Raw genomic sequence first — 19093 nt, forward strand, 5'->3', positions numbered from 1 at the left:
AAAAAAATAGAGCTGTGAGCTGATCTTATGACTCAATGGGGGATTATTTTCTTAAAATATTGGTGCAATGGAATATCTTCAGCTAATAAGAACAACATTACAAATATATATTTATTGACATAGAAAGATATCTGCGACATATTGCTAAGTGATAAAAAGCTGGTTATAAAATAGTCTGATCCTACTTTTTTTTCAAAAAAAGCTTTACATACATACAGCATATATATAATACATATCTACACATTTATGCAATTAGAAAAATATACAAAAAGCCGCAGTGAACTCTACCTAGCAAATGGAAAAACAGATAATTTTTCTTTCCTTCTTTTTCATTACCTCTATTTTCTAAACTTTTAAATAATAAGCAGGTATTTACTGTCACATTTTTTTGTTAAAAAGATATTTTAAAACAAAATAAGAGCTTTCAGAAGGATTTTAAATAGTGGCCAAGAGCTCCAGAAAGATGGAAATTAGTCCATGGAAGAAAGGAGGTCTGTGGGGGCAGGGAGGGTGACCAGGATTCAATCGTGTCTCATGGGAACTAGGCCTCTCAGGAAGCCAGACTCTAACTCCCATGGAATGACCTTGCTGTGGAATCAAGAAACCTCTGTGGTCTTTCCACAACAACACAGAGACATCTGTGTTCTTTCGGAACTGCCAGGCTGCACGCAGCCTGTTCCCAAAGGAGAAACCTTCCCCCCTAGCGCTTGGAGTGAGCAGCTCCCAGGAAAGAACAAAATTAGGACACCAGTCTCTTAAAAGTTACTGTTCTTGGCTTAGTCCTCAACCTCAATGATTGAAATGTTAAATTTCCTAATCCCTCAAGAGAGTCCTTTGAAAATATGAAAGGAGCCCACATCACCATCAAGAGAGAATAGAGCTGGTGAAAGGCGACTTCTGAGCTTTCTGGGTTCCAGGTTTCCCTTTCGGCAACAGATGTCCTGGCACTGGGGTGGGGTGGTGTACTGGACCCAGCTCCGCCATTGATGATTCTTTTTCTCTTACATACTCTGTGGCCTACAATAAACAGAACACACACACACACACACACACATTTTCTTGCACAATCATGACCTCAACAAAAGAAAGCGCAGCCACCAAACCTAGGATGAAAAAGTGCACCCCAGAATGCTAACATCAGCTCAAAACTCAGCAGCCAACCTGGGTGTTCAAGACTCCCAGGAGAAGGAGAGCTGGGGTGATGTGCAGTTTCCGTGCCATGGGCTCCCGAGCACCATCATAGCAGAATTTGGAGTCAAAAAGACACATGTTTGGAAGTGAGCACACCCGGAGCTAAGAAACATGCAATAGACGGACAGGGCCACGCCCAGGCCAGACTCTCCTACCACTCCCAGGGGCCATAGAGCAAGGAAGGGGCTTTGGGACCACACAGAGCTGATTCTGAAGATTCTGGAGGACAGGGACACAGTTTAAGGAGCTGCTTTGGATAAGTGACATAAACTCTTGGAATCTTGGTACCCTTGAAAAGTGGAAATGAGAACATAAACTGAGGGACGTTGTAAGGATTAAACGAGAGGATTAGGTTAAAGCATCTAGAAGATTTTTGTGTAAAACGGATGAAAAAGCTCTCCCAGAGTCCTATCTTCTGACCTACCTTCCCAGCAGCAGACCAGTCATCCACCCTAATATGGGTTCTCTCTTTCTTAGCTGGGTAAGCAGCCCCCTGGAGTAAAGACCACCGTCCCAGCTTCTCTTGTAGATGTGCTATGAGACTATGTTCTGGCCACCAGGAGCATCACATACAACTTCCATTCCTGGAAGGAGGGGACCTCTTCACCCCACCTCTTTCCCCCAGCTGGAACATAGACTCCATGGCAGAAGCTTAAATGGTTGGACCATGAGCTGAGGAGAACAGAGCAACACAGTTTGGGAAGGAGTCTGGGTCCCTGACAACTGCACAGAGAAACATAAACTTACATGTTATTTAAGCCATTGCTCTTTTAACTTTTCACTTAAGCATCATTTGTGCTACATTTAAAGCTGATTTGGGGGCAAAGGAGGGGACTCACCTTCTGTGAAAACAATGATTAGCAACTTACCACCCTAACAGTGGCCTTCCATATTTGTAAAATGTCCTAATAAATGCTTCTTCCAACCCACAGCATCTTATGTCACCCTGTGTTCTCTGGTCCCCAGCGGTCTCCATTTTGTCTACAGCAAGTTGCCACCTGCCCTGAAGAGTATCCCAGCTGGAGCAGAGCTCTTCAGCAGGGTACCCACCAGAGTCACCAAATCATTTTTCTTTTTTTTTTTAGATTTACATACTTTATTTAGATGTCTTTGTGTGTGTGTGTGTGTGTGTGTGTATACAATGTGCTGATTTTATGTACAATTTGGACTGCTTACATCAAACTGGTTAACATAGCCTTCACCTCACTTACTTATTGTGTTAAGACATTTATACTCCACTCTTAATAAATTTGACATGTACCCTTGCAGAGTCACCAAATGTAATGGACGTCAAAAAAGATTCTTTCTCTAAGAGAGGAATTAAATGCATACCTCAGGGAGTAGGAAGAGTAGATAGTACTTCAAAGTCTTTAAACCTCAACCTTTCAGACACACTTTTAGAGATTCAGAAGGCCCAGCTCGTAAACTTTTAGGAATGATTTTTTTCTTTAAATAGATCTATTTTAGTCTCTCATTTCCTGTTTTTCTCTGTTTATTTTATGACGAGGGACCCTGATATGATAATTCTATTCTCTAACGATTTTTATCTCTGACGATATTTTGTGCCAAAAATGTATTATTTTATTGGCTATGATTTCTTTTCAGCATCTTGTTTCCTTGATAGAAAGAATCTTATGATTTGTTTCGGTGGTTGTTTATACTACGTGACTCGAGAGGGGAGGTGTGTGTGTGTCTGTGTGGCAAATGTATATACAGGGGGCGCCAAAAAAACATATACACATTTTCAGAAAGAAAAAAACAGTATTAAATTTGTAATATTCAAGTCATATTTGACTTCCACAATTACAAGAGATACAAGATACAACGTACAGGGTAACAAACATCACGGGCATAGATCAAGTATTACAATTTTAATGCAGTTTTTTTTCCTTTCTTAAAATGTTATGTACATTTTTGGCCCCCTCTGTGTGTGTGTGTGCACGCATGTGCATGTGTATAACATAAATTTGACCATTTTAAGTACACAGGTCAGTGGTATTTACATTCATATTGTTGTACAACCATTACCACCATTCATCTCCAGAACTTCTCCATCTTCTCCAACGAAAACTTCTTATGCATTAAACAACAACTCTTCCTCCCTCTCCCAACCCCTGGCAGCCACCTGTCTACTTTGTGTCTCTGTAAGTTTGCCTATTTTAGGTACTTCATATAAGTAAAATAGCACAGAATTTGTCCCTTTGTGTCTGGATTATTTTATTTAGCATAATATCCTCAACTTCCATCCAAGTTTTAGCATGTGTCAACATTTCCTTCCTTTTTAAGGCTGAGTAATATTTCACTGTATGGGTATACTACATTTTCCTTATCTAATCATCTATCAATGGCTCTTGAGTTGCTTCTGCCTTCTGGCTATTGTGAACAATGCTGCCATGAACGTGGGTGTACAAATTTATCTTTGAAACCCCACTTTCAGTTTTCTGGGGTATATACCTAGAAGTAGAATGGCTAGATCATAAGGCAATTCTACATTTAATTGTTTTGAGGACCCCCTCCATATTGTTAAGGATTATTTCAGAGTTCCAGCATGAGAATGGATGCAATTATCCCAGTAGTGAGAGATACAATGGCTCCAAAATCAGATTATGTTTCAGAATTATCTGGGAAAATTCTAATGTCCCACTCCCCAAGACTATTAAGTGTCCCACTCTCCAAGACTATTAAGTGAGATTATCTAGGGGAGGAGCTGGGAATCTGGAATTTTACAAAGGTTTCCATGCCACCATCTGTGGTGTGGCCTTTTGTGCCATTAGAGAGGAGGAAGAGGGTTCTGGCTACCCTGTATGTCTACTATACACCCCCAAAACAGGCACAAACTTGGTTTAGACACTGGGTCACACTTTGCAAGATCTCTCTGTGTGGTAAAAGCTTCCTGTTATAAAGTGAAGGAGCAAGGAAAGCTATCTCTACAGCTCTGTGGAGAACCGGAATAACAGCTCTCACATTTGGAGATTCATAGTTGCTTAATGGCCTAGTTGTCTTTGTTAATCTCTCAGAGGTGGGCAGAGATGCTTCCTCGGGGAGTTTTTACTCACACACTTCCTGTTTGTCACTGGCCAGTATGGAAGGTTTCTATTTGCCAGTGCCTTGGGTCAAGCCTTCTCATAGGTGGCTGGGATTCCTTCCATCCAGGCTTTGGAAACCTTTACCTTTGATGAGATTTCCTGGCGCAATGGATTGTGGCCAGGGTAGCAAGGTTGCATGGCACAAAGCATGACTACTCTGTGCAGGAAGGAACTTCCATGTCTGCCTCTCTCCCCATAGCATGGGCTTACAGCCATGCTCACAAGCCTCTGTGGATCCTCTAGGATGGACACTATTCACAAGGAGTGTGAGCACAGAGCTTAAGGTCTTTGATATGTAGTCCATCAAATTCATGAAAGGCTTAATACCACGTTGTACACCCATAAGCAAGGTATAAAACTGAGCACCACTATATATATTCTAACCCAGTGATTCTCAACTGTGGGTAATTTCACCCCCAGGCCCTATTTGACAATGTCTGGGGGCATTTTTAGTTTTCACAACTGGAAGGTACTACTGGCATCTGGTGGGCAGAGGCCAGGGATACCGCTAAGCATCCCGTACTGCACATAACTGTTATGCAGTAAATAATCATCTGGTCCAGAATGGAAACAGTACCAAGGTTGAGAAACTCTACCACTTGGTTCATAGTTTTCTTAAAGAGAAAGATAGAGAATCTTCTCAGTCCAATTTCAGAGCCCAATTGTCATCTGTGGTTTCTTTTCGTCAGTGCCGCATGATGTCAATGTTGAAAACTGATCTACCATCCGCTCAACATATCCTTCCTTGTTCAGAATTGGCACCCTGTTCTAGAATCCAACTTCCTCTTGACTAGCCCAGGAAACCACTGAAACATCCCCACTCCTGGGGCCCAGGGAATTCTTACCAGTCAGCTGCCAGTGGCTCTCACTTTAGACCATTTCCACCCATCAGAAATGTTCAAACACAGTTGCACTTCAAAAGGGGGAATCCACAAACCTTGATTTTGAGAATTTTCCTGGGACTCAAAGTAAATTTACTTATTCATACCTCTCCCTACCCCAAACCCACAGTTGCACCTTCCCACACTAAAACCCTAGGACTATGAAGATACAAGGTAAAAACCACTCTTTAATCTGCGGTAATGAAAGCTAGCTCCTTGCAATATTGGTATTCCCTTTCCGTGGCAAGAGAATTCTCAATTTTTAGCTAGTCAGTATAGCTTCTCAGAATATTTATCTCATTTCCCAGGCTATCTTGCAACTAGCCAAAGGATTATAAATTGAAGTGTTGAGTAGTACTCTGGTGGTGCCATTTCACAGAGGTGACATTTCAACTGCATTTAAACTGTGGCAGAAATGTTAGCCTGCCAAGCTAAAGTGGCCATCTTAGATCGAGAAGAGCCATGTTTAGAAGATGGCAGAGCAGCAAGATAAAAGGAGTCTGAGTTCTTGATAGTCATAAAGTTGCTGTATCAGTCCTGCACCATTGACCACCAGGCTTCACTTATGTCAGAGGGGAAGAAGCCCTATGCTTAATTTAAGCCATCGTTATTTTGATCTCTGTTACAGCTGAGGTTAACCCTAATTCATATATAATCCAACTCCCTCATTTGATAAAAACAAAGGCCAAAATGGACTATATCGGGCTTAGTTTGTAGTGCCTTTTCTATTAGCTACCTGGGAGTTTGCTGAGTATGATAAAGAATACATTAATCACGTAAGGGAAATGGTGTATTTTTGGATACCTTGTAAGATTCCTAACACAGGAGACTACAAAGGACTTGGATTTGGATGAAAGTAAATGTTTCAGAATGTATGAGGTGAGATTTGGGGCACCGTCAGAAAAGAGAAAATAAAACTTCAGCCCTTATTTTTCAGGGTTAGATCTTCTGAATCTGAGAGCAGTTAAAACTCTAATGACACCCTTGGTGAGGCAATGATCCATTTTTAGCAATTGGCATGTCTGAATTCAGAGACTGTTTATAGAGCAGCGTAATTAGTAGATACTTCATGGAAATGATTGTTGCTGGTTCAATTATTCTATAATAGATTGGATAGATAGATCAAGAGACTGCTCTGGAAGGAGAATCAACCTTTCTTTTCTCCTCTTCAGAATAAGTGAACACTCATTATTTATTAAGATTATCTCCTTGGTTTCATTTCACTCACAGAGGAAATATATGCACCTTCTTAAAATACACACATTTCTTTCCCCTAGGCTGTGGCGGGTAAAGAATAAAGATAAATGGCATTCCTTTGAGTTAGAATAAAGCCACATCTGCACATCACCTAAGCAACCAGTCACTCAGGACAATTCTGCCAAACACTCCTCAATTCTGTGAAAAATTCATCACCCTGGTTATTTGACATCTGTGGCCTTCTGCTTCCTCCTCCCAAGTGAGTAACTGAATTTCTCATTTTCTAGGGCCTATGTTAGCTTCTTATAGATCCAGCAGCAGGGGAAATCTTTGCTTTCATAGAGGAAGTACCTATCGTTAAAACTCCCCACTAGGTATGTTGACTCGTGATCATCAGAACGTTTTCTGCAGAAATGAAGTTCAATTGCCTAGTGGCGCTTGCAGGGCCAGAAAAAAAACCAATCTCTTGGATAAGAAGAAACCATTTGAAAAATGATCATTAATTGGAATTCTCCTTTTTCTTCTTTCCAGTGCCCAGAAAATGGTTTTACTTGGCTCTGGAACTAAATGGAGCAAACACCTGGTCCAGATTTGCTCAGAGCTTTCTTCTCTAAGCAACTAATTCTTGACAGAAAATATGCTCACTCCACGAAGGCTCACACCAAACAGAAGGAAAAGCCTCCATTTATCCTGTGTCTTTGATTTCATTTCAGCCTCTGGGAGGCCAAGTCAGTCCAGGCAAGCCACGTCCGGTGCTTTATGGCAGCAGAAAAGAGTTTGGCCCAGATGACTGCACAATTCTCGCAGCAGCCTTTTGAGCAGATTTCTGTGTTTCTGAAGGCTGTTGGCATTGTAAAAGAGAAACTCAGAGCTGCACCAAGGTTCAGCATACGGAACATCAACTGTGTACACTGGAGTTCCTATGCCAAGTTACTCTTCTCATCTGTGACCATTCTATTTTCATACTGCCTCCTTCTCCCGTACCCCTTAGTCCAGCCAGTTCCAACTTCTGCATGAGCTGCCACCCCCCTGATTCTGTTGGGTTAATCTCTCACTTCAGCCAATGGGGTGCTGGGTTGACTCTAACTGGTGCAGAACTGTCAGTCAGTCATGCCTATCTCTTCCTAATGGCATGTTCAATAACGTCACTTTGGTGGCTTGCAATTGGGAGGGTAAGTGTAGTTGCACTACAGAAATCAGCAAATCCTACAAATAGTGTTCCCCCATCCCCCAACAGAGAGCCAGTTGTTAAACATTTACCACCAAGTAAATCTAGATTTACGCTTTTTTAAAAAGTACAATCAAATTAGAAATGACTTCATTTTCATAAGTATTTAGCTCTAGTCTCAGCCCAAAATAACAGAAAAGAGAGTATCGATCCTGGGTGAAGTTGTAAAATGGGCCCGGGGCCTCCCTGTATAGTCTTCTTCTGAACTGTCTCTAGATTGTTCCCTTCCCCTCCTTCCTCATCTGTCCCCAAGCCAGCCCTTGCCCAGCAAGGCTGGACCTCCTGGACCTTTTCTGATAAACATACTCTAACTGGAAACAGCTTCATATCTTATTTCTATTAGATGAGTATATTTTTAACAAAGGGCATTCAATGTCTCAGACCATGAGACTCACACAGCCCCAAGTTGTATCAAGGGTATTTTCTGGCCCTTGATCAAGACCTCAAAGGGGCCAATATCACCAGCTCTCATCTTTTTCTCCTTAGTAAGCTATTGATTCAGAGCCTCTTCCTTCTTCCCTATTGCTGTGTTCTGATGGCTTGAAGAGAACCACAAAGCTGGCACATGGCACATAGCCTGGGACACCCTGCAGAGCCTTGCTTCATTCCATAATGGGATTGATAAAGGCTGTCTGCCTTATCTGCCTTGAAGCTGTTGTGTGGATCAAAAAGTGAAAAATGTATCCAAGTCTGAGGTTTCCTGTAAAGTCCAATATAAATGTTCCTTGTTATTATCTATTTTTATATGATTTAATTTTTAATGTTACACAGTATCTTAATAACTCTTCAAAAAGCCAGTATTGTTATTTGTTTTCTCATTTGGAAATAAAAGAGGATCAATGCAATGTGTTTGTACCCAGGATAATTTTGACAAAGTGGAAGGAAGGTAGTCAAAGTCCTGAAGCTCCCGTAAAGAGAACGCTCAGGCCCCTGTGTGTGGATGGCTGGCTCCCAGACCATGTTCCTTCCCTGGTAATTAGCTGCAGATTTGGTCTCGTTCATTTGGGAACTGCTCACATTGAATTTTCACTGGCTTTCATTTCAGGCTCACATTGATTTTCATCCGTCTGCCTTCTTCCCTTCCTCCCTCCCTCCCTCTCTTCCTCCCTTCCTCTCTCCCTTCCTCTTTCCCTGGCTTCCCAAGCTTTTGTGACATCCAAACCTTTAGCCCACGGGACTGCTGACATGCCTTTTAGACACCCATCTGTCATGTTCTCCTTTTAAAAGTAAACACAATCAAACATTGTTGCATTTTGTCTAGTTCTGTTCACATTTGGAAAAGAAAATGTTTAGCTCTTCCTAGTTCCCCATCTACTAGTGCAACATCCACTCCAGGTTCAAGTGTCATCAAAAGAGTCAAAGGCTAAGGGAAGCTGAGCCTTGGAACCCCTCCCACAACAGAATGTGGGCTCAGATATTCTGAACCAATTAAACTCTCAAACTAAAATCATAGTGGGAGAGGTGAAGTAGGGGCAACCCCTCTGGAGAACTACTAGTAAAGCACTGAAGGTAAAGGGAATACATTTTAATACCCCCTAAGAAACATCCCTTTGAATTAGTTCTGAGCCAAATAAATCTTGGCTGTTTTGAACTTTGGACTGAATCATTTTCCCCATGTGAGCACCTCAGTCCTCAGAGAGACATCAATCAACCAGAATGATTCCAGGACGAGAGCCAAGGTAGCTCCTCACCACATTGGCAAATGAAGGCCTCCTAAGAGGGAATCAGAGCTGGACCAGATCTGGCAAGCTCTGTAGTCCCTAATTTTTGATCATCTACTTGTTCCTCAGTTACTGTAAGATTTGGATTCAATCTTACTCAGCAAAGCCTGTCATTTAATCCACCTTGGAATTTCTATACCTCACCTCCATTCTTCCAAAAGGTGAGGTCTTGAAATCCTAATCAAGTCATATGTGTAGTGAGTGCTCAGCTGCAACATTTTCTATTTTTATACCCACTCCCTCACTAAAACTTCACTGAACACCAGGAGGGTAAAGCAAGTATTGCCAGTCCCATCTTACAGCTAAAGAAACAGTTTCAGCAGATCCGAGAGGTTCCCCCAAGAAACATACTACGGTTGGTAAATGACAAAGCTATGTCTCTACCCCACATGTGCCTAAGTTTCACACACTTTCTCTACATTCAGAGGGTTCTTAATCCAAGGTCTTTAGGCCAGCTTTAGAAGATTGCTTAGAAAAATTTCTATGCACAGTGCATACATTTTTCTAGAAAAGGGGCCCACAGCTATCCTGGAATTTCCAGAGATACAAAACTAAGGCCAGGCACAGTGGTTTATGCTTGTAATCCTAGCATTTTGGGAAGCCAAAGAAGAGGATCACTTGAGGCCAGGAGTTTGAGAACAGCATGGGTAACAGCAAGACCCTCTCTCTACAAAAAATAGAAAACTTCGCCAGGCATGGGGGTGCACGCCTATAGTCCCAGCTACTTGGGAAGCTGAGGCTGAAGGATTGCTTGACCCTAGGAGTTGGAGGCTGCAATGAGCTATGATAACACCACTGCAATCTAGCTTGGACAATAGAGCCAGACCCTGTCTCAAAAACAAAACAGAACAAACAACAAAACAAAACTACCCCCTTCCCCCCACCCCACAAAACCCCCCAAATTATTAAGAACCTGCTGCCTGTTTTGTCTGGCATAGAGCAGACATTCAACATTTGTGTGCTAAGTTGAGGGTTAGTGGGGATAGGGGAAGATGGGTCTCAGAGGAATAATGCTTCTTTTATCCAGAAGTAGCCCAGCAAGGAATGACCCCCACGCTGCAGCAGCTGAGGTGCCATGGTGACCCAGACAGCACATGCAGGGGCTGAAAGCAAGCTCGGCAAGCATTATGATGGATAGGCAGCTGGGAACCCAGGACCAACCCACTCGCCTGGAGGGGCCATATCCCTATAGAACTCTATAGACAGAATCCTGTTGAAAGACAGAGAAATGTCTGGTCCCTCTCTTGAACTTGGAGTGGCGTGGCCTGTTTAGGGATTCCTGGCTCTTGCCTGAACGAATAAATCCTCTAGGACTTTGCTGGAAGCAAAGAAATGAAACCTTCCTGAGGTTACAGCAGCCAGAGCAAGGCTCAGCACTAAGTGAGATAAAGAGGGAGGATGAACTTACGCCGAGAAGATAAATGAGTACGAGGCTTTGGCAAAGAAGCTGAAACAAATGTGTAGATAGAGGAGAATCATTGTCAAGCCAGTTGTCATCTCAGCAACTGGACCAGCTTTGGATCCACGCACTGGGGCACTTTAAAGAATTAGACACTTGTCGTGGTCTGGCACCCAGTGAGACAGACAAGCAGTACAATCAGGACATTTTTATCCTAATGACAGATATTATACCCTCCCCCCTTGGCTAGCAGGACAAATGCTATTAGAATGTGTAAAATCTGATTAATTTGGGCCATAAGAAGCATGCATGACGCCCCCGAATCAGACTTCCAGTTTGGGATGTTTTGGGTCTTTGTGCTTGACAGGATGTGTTTAGAGGACTAATTTCCGCAGCAGCCGGGAAGCAGGGAGAAACCTGGTGCCCAAAGAAGAATGAGGGGAAGCAAGAGCCTGCGTGTGTCTCCCGGTAAACAACAAGGCCGGAAGCATCCATCTGGAATACAGTCAAAACCAAAAAAACAGAAACTGCTCAAACGCCAGAGTGCCGATCCTCTTGAAACAGAGCAGCTCCTTAGCAAAACTTTGCTGGACAACAGACAGCAAAGGATGGGTGTGTGGGAGCGATTCATATGGGGAAAAGTTAGGAACAAAAATTCTCAGCAGCCAAGTAGCGTGTGTTTGTGCACACGAGAGAGCCTGATGGACAGACAGAGAGGAGAGGGGAGAGGCCCAGATTCTGTTGTTGGAAATGCTCTCAATTTAAAATTCAGCCCGCAATCCATTTTAGTCCCTTTCAGTGGAGTCCTGGCACTAGCCTTGGGTCCTGGCAGCTCTTTGAGGGACCCTGAGTCCCAGCAAGGGAAGAAATATATGCTAAGTTTCAAGATCTTTGAATGCTTCTTAATCAAGTAATAGTGAGGAGGTGAGACTCAAGCAGTGGTCCTGGAATTATTTTCATTCACCTAGAGGAAAATTATTGAAGCATATTTTATATAATTAGGGTCAAGAATAGATTTGGCGTCATTTAAGGCAAATGCCCTGAACACAAAGCCGATTGAGCTGGCGTGATTTCTAGCCTTGAGAACAGCAAGTCTGGCAACAATTACTCAGGCAAGAGGAAATGGTACAGAGACCACTCCTTGACCATCCTCTACACAAACCAGGGCAAGGAATTTTGGAACTCCAGCAACTAGCAATAGAAGGGGCCCACTGGAATACTGCAAAACGTCGTGGGTAACGACTTGTATCTGGAACATCTCAGGAAGTTTTATGAATGTTAATTTAATTCTACAATAGGCCAGGAAAGTCAGTAGTCCTCATCTTAGAAGCATTAGGCATGCTGGGAGCTAGGTCTTTTTAGGGCTCACTAGATGTCCTGGAGTGAATTGTTCTGATGTGGATTGCTGCGAAGCCAAAAAAAAAGAAAGAAAAAAGGAAAGAAATAAACCAACATTATTAACAACACGGCTGATGAGCAGAAACAGGACTTGGAGCAGAACCATGATGCTTAGCACAGATGCTTCCATTCAGGACTAAAAAATGTTGCCCTAAGCCTCAAAGCTGTCAAGCTGTGTGCAAGAAAGGATGGCAATGAAACTGGCCCCAAACCAGCCTCATGGTATTCTTGGACCAGACGCCTCCAGGGAGACTGGTTCCCAGTGCAGGCAAGTCTGAGGTTCAAGTGCAGTAAGAGCTTGCTAGTGGGTGGTATGGCACCAGAGCAAAGAGCACACATGGCATTTGTGGTTCTTGCTTTGCTGTCCTCCTTTGGCCACTCCCAGTACATACCTTGGGGATAAGATCAGCAGACTTGCCTGTGGACATATTTCAAGGGAAATATTGGGAGGTAGAGCACCAAATTGTATTATATACAACAGAGTAGACAAATGGTCGGCTAGAGAGTGGACACCTCATTGACATAAGGTGTCGACATTTGGGGGTCAAGAACACCTGAAATTACAGTGACTTAAGCAAGATGGCAATTACTTCTCTTGCATATAACAACCTGGACATAAGCACACCAGGGCAGGATGATTATTGTATGATAAAAGGATGCAGAATCCTTCAATCTTGTTTCCCTTCAGTGTTGCCCTTGTCTAAATGGTCTGAGATAACCATGTTCACACTGCAATAGGAAAGGAGAATGGGAGGTGACTCCTCTACCAACTAAGGCAGAAGTTCTATATACCACTTCTATTCACATTCCATTGCTTAGGGAAGAGTCATGTGATTATATCTAGCTGCAAGGGAGGCTGGGGAATTTAACCCTTTTTTTCCTGGGTAGCCAACTGTCCAGCTAAGAATAACATTTCTATAGAAGTAGAGAGAAGCAGTCTAATGAAGAAGGGCGTGGTACCGCCAGGTGTTTGGTGATCTGTTGGAAGTCCCCACCCTATGTTCCTTCCTCAGTTTTTCCTCTTCTTCCTCCCTCTGACCCTGACACTTCCTCTTCTGTGCCCTGCGCAGCACCTCCAGGACTTGCAGACAACGCACTCAGTTAAATATTTAAGATCAGTGCTCTTTATACTCATTACTGGATATATCTCATCAATCAAAAAATAAAACCTTTGCTTTGCTGGATTTTCTGATGAAAACATTAACAATTAGGACTAGAAAAGTAAAAGTAAAGTAGTAATACAGTTAAAATAAAGTAGGTACCATTAGTTTTAAAAGGCAGCAAAAGAACTGAGAACTTACTGCCTGTTTATTTGAAATGCCACAGGCAGACTTAGGAATGTCTTCTTTATTTTATGAAAAGGCCACAACCACTGTGTTGAAAAGAAAGATTGCAGGAAGAGATGTGTGTGTGTGTCCAGAGAAGTGTGTGTCCAGGGCTTCTGGGGCTCTGTTGCATTTCCGAGCATCTGTGTGGGAGTTTGGAGGAGACCAAAAAGCATCTTAAGAACCCCAAGTATTCAAACTTTAATATTAAACCCATACACACACCAAGTTTTTTGCTCCATACCTTAACCCTAGTGACGCCACTCTCTGTAGGGGTCCATTTTTATCTTAATATACAACTTACCCTGGCTGATGCCTCCCTCAGACCCACCAAAAGATAGTGGAACCATCTTTCTTTTTTTTTTTTTTTATGTGTGTAATTGCACGAATACTTAAAAATAGCTGTAGTTCTTCTAAATTATTCCTTAATTACCATGTATGTTCAGGAGTAATTCATTTAAGGATTTTAAGACCTACACCCCATAAAAAGTCTAATGATTAGGCATGATAGGGAATAATCTTTCACACCTTAAGCCAGTTCCCCGGGAGCTCTCAGAGGGCTGGAATGAGTGCTCTTCAGTTCTCTCCCATTGGTCAATGGAACATGTTTTGCAAATTAAACCCAGACAATTGGGAAATAAAGAACTCCCCCACCAATAAGCTGATTTTTTATACATTTTGAAGAATTTAATTCTGTATAATTCTAGGAACAAAGCAAAACTTAGCCCATTGTTTGGCTGAGTTTCTGATGTTAGCTTTTAAAGCATTAAATATGCAAAAAAAAATCAAATATAAAAGGAGTGAGGCTTAGGATTAGGGTTGGGCATCACTAAAGTCACAGAGTCAACAATGCTGTTTGTTACAATAACAGGGCTATTCTTCCAGGTCCCAAAGTTAAAGGTCAATGATAAGCTCTTCGGTTTGTAGTCCAGCATGAGTGGAGGAACATGGACAGAATCTCCCAGAATTAAATTGTGCATCGATGACTTGACACTGAGAAAAAATCCCTGGGGATCCTAACTCGTGATCTTAAACTCATGGTTTTCACAAGGGCATAAAAGGATAATAAAAGAAGGAAAGATAGCTACCAACAGACAGTGGGTGCCAGAGTCAACTGGATGACGTTAATTGGTTGCAAAGTAGAAGACAGGACATTAAATATGAATGCCAGGAACAAAGCGCTGATACACAAGTCCTGTATGTGGCATGTGCTTCTCACCTTCCAGGCAGAACATGACCTGTTACGTGTTACCGAGCCCTTCTGTGCTTTCTTAATTAATCCCCAGCAGCTCTGGGAGGGAACTCTAATATTTCTCCCACTTAAGACTGCTTGCCGATGTCCTTATCATGGCACCAAATGTGGTGTCAGTGTCATCCCACGTCATCTCATGACTGGCATGCTCCCTTTCCTACCCCTGCTCTGGACCCTCTTAGACTCCTCCTGCCTCTGAGGCCCTTACAGCTCTCTGCTGTCACCCATGGATGCTGCCCACATCCATCCCCTCCTCTCTCGTTTCTCTTCCCTCCACTAGCCAGGCCTTTGTGTTAGCTCAACTGGACTCTTGCCCTGACCCAGAGCAAGTGGCTATGTGCCCCAGCCTCTCTCCTCTCCCGCTGACAAACCTCCAGTGGCTCCTCACTGCCTTCTTCACTAAACCACATCCCCCAGCCTGACACTCCAGGCCCTCCTGCCAGCCCAACCCTCAGCCTCACTTCTCTGACTATACTTCAGGCACCCTCTCATCTAGCCTTATACTTTCTAGTCAATACTCCTTTTTATTAAAAAGAATGTAATTATAAGATATAACATGAAAATCCCACGTAGGATGCAAAACCCACGAAGGAACATCATTCCTGCTGTAGCAGTATGGAAAGCCAGATAACTGACAAAATTGTAAGTTTCCTCGAGCCCACCAGAGAGCTGAGGGCACAAGGAAATGTAATGGACTCAATGCCAATGATGATGAACCACTTCAAGGGGAGATGGGATGCAAGAACTGTTCCACCTTTGGCAGAACACGGAAGAAGCCACTGTGAGCAACTACAAATATAAAAGTGTGTAAAACACACCTATACAGCCTCATAAATTATTGGAGAACAAATACCTGTATAATCACTACCCGGGCCAAGAGATGGATCACAGTGCTCCCCATCCCTCCTTAGGGGAACTACTCTGCTGGGCTTTATGGTGAAGATGCCTTGGTGAATCCCCTAATCACTACTGCTCAGTTTGCCTTTTAAAAAACTTTAGAAGGCAGGTGCAGCGGCTCAAACCTATAATCTCAGCACTTTAGGAAGCCCAGGCAGGAGCATCACTTGAAGCCAGGAGTTTGAGGTCAGCCTTGACAATATACTGAGACCCTGTCTCTACAAAAAATAGAAAAATTAGCTAGTCATGATAGTGTGTATCTGTAGTCCCAGCTATTCAGGAGGCTGAGGCAGGAGGATGGCCTGGATCCAGGAATTCAAGGCTGTGATGAATTTTGATTATACCACTGCACTCCCACCTAGGTGACAGAGTGAGACCTTATCTCAAAAAAAAGGCAAAAACTTATAGGATGGAATCCTATAATAGATCCTCCTCAGCAACTGTCATTTTTCTGCATTTTCCACTCAACATTGTGTGTAAAATTCCCCCATGTGGCATATAGCTATACTCTAAGCCATGCATCTTTGTTCCTGAGTTCTCCCTCCTCAAATGTCTATCCCCCACTATCCCAGCCAGCCCCACATCTACACCTCCTTAGAATTCAATGCAAATTGCTCTTCCTCCTCCAAGACCCCTTCCATATAACCCGTGATGGAAGCTGTCACCCCTCCATGTGTCTCCTCCACCTCTTTGAACTTCTCTTCTAGCTCTTTGGTCCATGCTCCATAGTCACTTGTGCTGTGATTTATTTCAGTGTGTTGTACAGTATGTCCCTCAAAACCAAATAGCTGAGCTGTTTTATCAGTGTGATAACCCCTCTGCTAGGTGCATGGTAGATGGTTAATCAGTTTCATAAATGGATGTATCTACTTACCAAACCCTGCCTGAATGAAAATACGTATCACTGAACTGGAGCTTGGCAGTGCCTGGATGTTTTCCTTCCTATTAATGTTTGATCATCTCGTGTGGTGCTGTAGATGTTGCAGTATCAGGGACTAGACGCAAGGCTGCAGCTTGGACTGGTAGATACTTTGGGTACTAACTCTCCAAGTCAAACTATTTCCATTTTATCTGTCTATTTCTCAGAGAAGTGAGGAGCAGAACATCATCTGGATCTCTGAGCTTCCTTTTTATTTGGATTTTGGGTAAACAAGAGTTTCCTTTCTGGCTTTCTCAGATCAAACAAGTGGGCATATTACTCTAGTTTGAATGAAAACAGAGCAATGTCTGACATTTGCATTTTGCAAATGGAAGCTGCAGAAAAGATCTTGGTGCATCGCAGGCGAGCCATGGCAAAGAAAGAAGTGGCTGAAAAGCCCCCGCAAACCTGATCTTTAGCTCTGAAAAAGGCCATGAGGGTGGAGAGGGAAATGTGGGCAGCATAGAAGCTGAACAGGAGCCCAAAGCACCAGGTCCCATGACAATAAACATGAGGACTGAGTCTCTTGCTGAGCACCCAGGGGCCCTGTTGCCAGGTAGGAAGACTCTATCCTTGGGATGTGAGTTTGTTATCTCTATGGTTGTTTGGCCTCTATGGAGTCTGGAAGTTGAAAACACCTGTAAGCCAGAAGGAGGGAGGAACAACCTATCTCCCACAAAAAGGCAAGCAAAACAGAAGAACTAACAACTTCCAAACAACTAACAACGGTTGCTACTGGCATATGGACTGCAGTAGGGAGCACAGTGGGGGTGTCTACTTTCTGCATTGAACTTCCCTGAATTGTTTGAAATTCTTCATAAAAATCAAAATATTTGATAAATAAAATACAGAAACAAAATATAAATTTTACTTCTTAGTAAGCAGGAAGACATTCACCTTCAGACTTTCCCACGTCCCTATTCAGGGTCTTTTGTGCCACCCCCAGCCAGCTATCCAATGCCTTCATCCCACCAGCAGCCTATCTCTTTGCTACTGATTTCCCTCCTTCCTCCTCCCTGTCTGCAGGTCTCTGCAAGAAACCCTTGGCTGAGAGATAAGGGCTCTCACTCTCCCCAAACTTGCCTACACCATATTTCATTCTTTCAGCTGGGAGACTGCCTTGGCTGGCTGTCATGTTTAATAGATTAATTCACAGTGAAGTATTAACGCCTGGGCTAATGCCTACATTCCTGCACCATGAAACATGTTCTAAGAGTTATATGTATGTTCTACCATTTTACCTAATAATCTCACTTCTTGAAATATATTCGAAAGAAATCACCAGAAGAAGAGGTAGTGGATACTACTGATGCCCTACCTGGGTCCCTTTCAGCACACCAGGGCACTTCTGCTGGGAGGGCTGGTCGACAGCTCTCAGCTGACCCCCTCTGGAGTGCTGACTCACTAGGGGAAACTATGAGCCCTCCCCCACCAGCCAGGGAAGCCCCAGCTCCTTTACCTCAAACTGGGATCAACTTTGGTGCAATTCACATCTAGAGCTCCCAATGGAGACAGGACACAGGCAACTCCAGCTGAGACCCCATTCTTGCTTAGCTCCATTCTGGACACCATCCTGCTTTCCTGGCTCATATCCTCCTCCAAGCCTCCCTCAATAAGTTATGTGCACCTGAGACAGACAAAAGATACCCTTCTGAGAAAGGTTAATTACAGAGTCATAAAAATAATCAGAGAAAAACTACACAGAGGCTGATAAGAGACATTGCCTTGTGGAGGTAAACAGGGGAGGAGATTGTTGGTTTTCATCAAAAGCTTTCTTTCCTGCTAGAATTCATTACCAGATGCTTATATGACTATGATTAAAAATATTTTAAATTTTAAAATAAAAACCAAACACCCATCCCACCTCCAAATGAAGTGATGGGCCTGCATTTAAGGGTCATCTGGATTTCATTTTAGAAAGTTGGGTCAGAAAATTCCAGAATTTTGTTGGGCCTAGAACAAAACCTATACTCCAGGAGAATTTACCTTTCTGTAGGTAGATAAAAGGTTTATATCATTTTGTGTGGAAATTTGGCTGTTTACTGAAAATAACCAAATCCTAAATCAGAACAGAGTAAAAAAAAAAAAAAAATGGGGCCCTGAACCACAGGACATTAAGATTATTTTAAACCCGCAGCACCTGTAGCTCAGTGGGTAGGGTGCTGTCTATATGCACCGAGGCTGCCAGGTTCCAACCCGGCCTGGCGTCCTAAATAAAGACACACACACAAAAAGAAAATTTTAAAGCACCCAAAGTCGATAGCAACTAATGTGGTTTTAAATTAAATGTAGAAGAAGGAGAATTTGAGGAAAAGGATAGTCAGCTAAGCAGAAACTCTGAGAGGTGCTGATCCTGCTCGAACTGGTCCTAAGAAAGCAGCTTCTGAGTGGGTAAAGCTCTGTCGGGAGGAAGGCCCGTCTTTGCTGTGCAGTGGGGAGGGGACGAGCAGGTGGAGGCTGAGCTCTGCCAGGTGACTATGTCGGCTTCTCTGTAGTGTGAGACAGCAATGCCAGCTGAGGGGAGCCTGGAGGAAGGGACATGGCCCACAGGGACCAGTTCCTACTACAGCTGTTGGTGTCTCCCCTGTGCCAGGCACGA

Source organism: Otolemur garnettii, unplaced genomic scaffold (genome assembly GCF_000181295.1).
Source record: "Otolemur garnettii isolate 467f Iridium unplaced genomic scaffold, OtoGar3 scaffold00082, whole genome shotgun sequence".
NCBI lineage: Eukaryota > Metazoa > Chordata > Mammalia > Primates > Galagidae > Otolemur > Otolemur garnettii.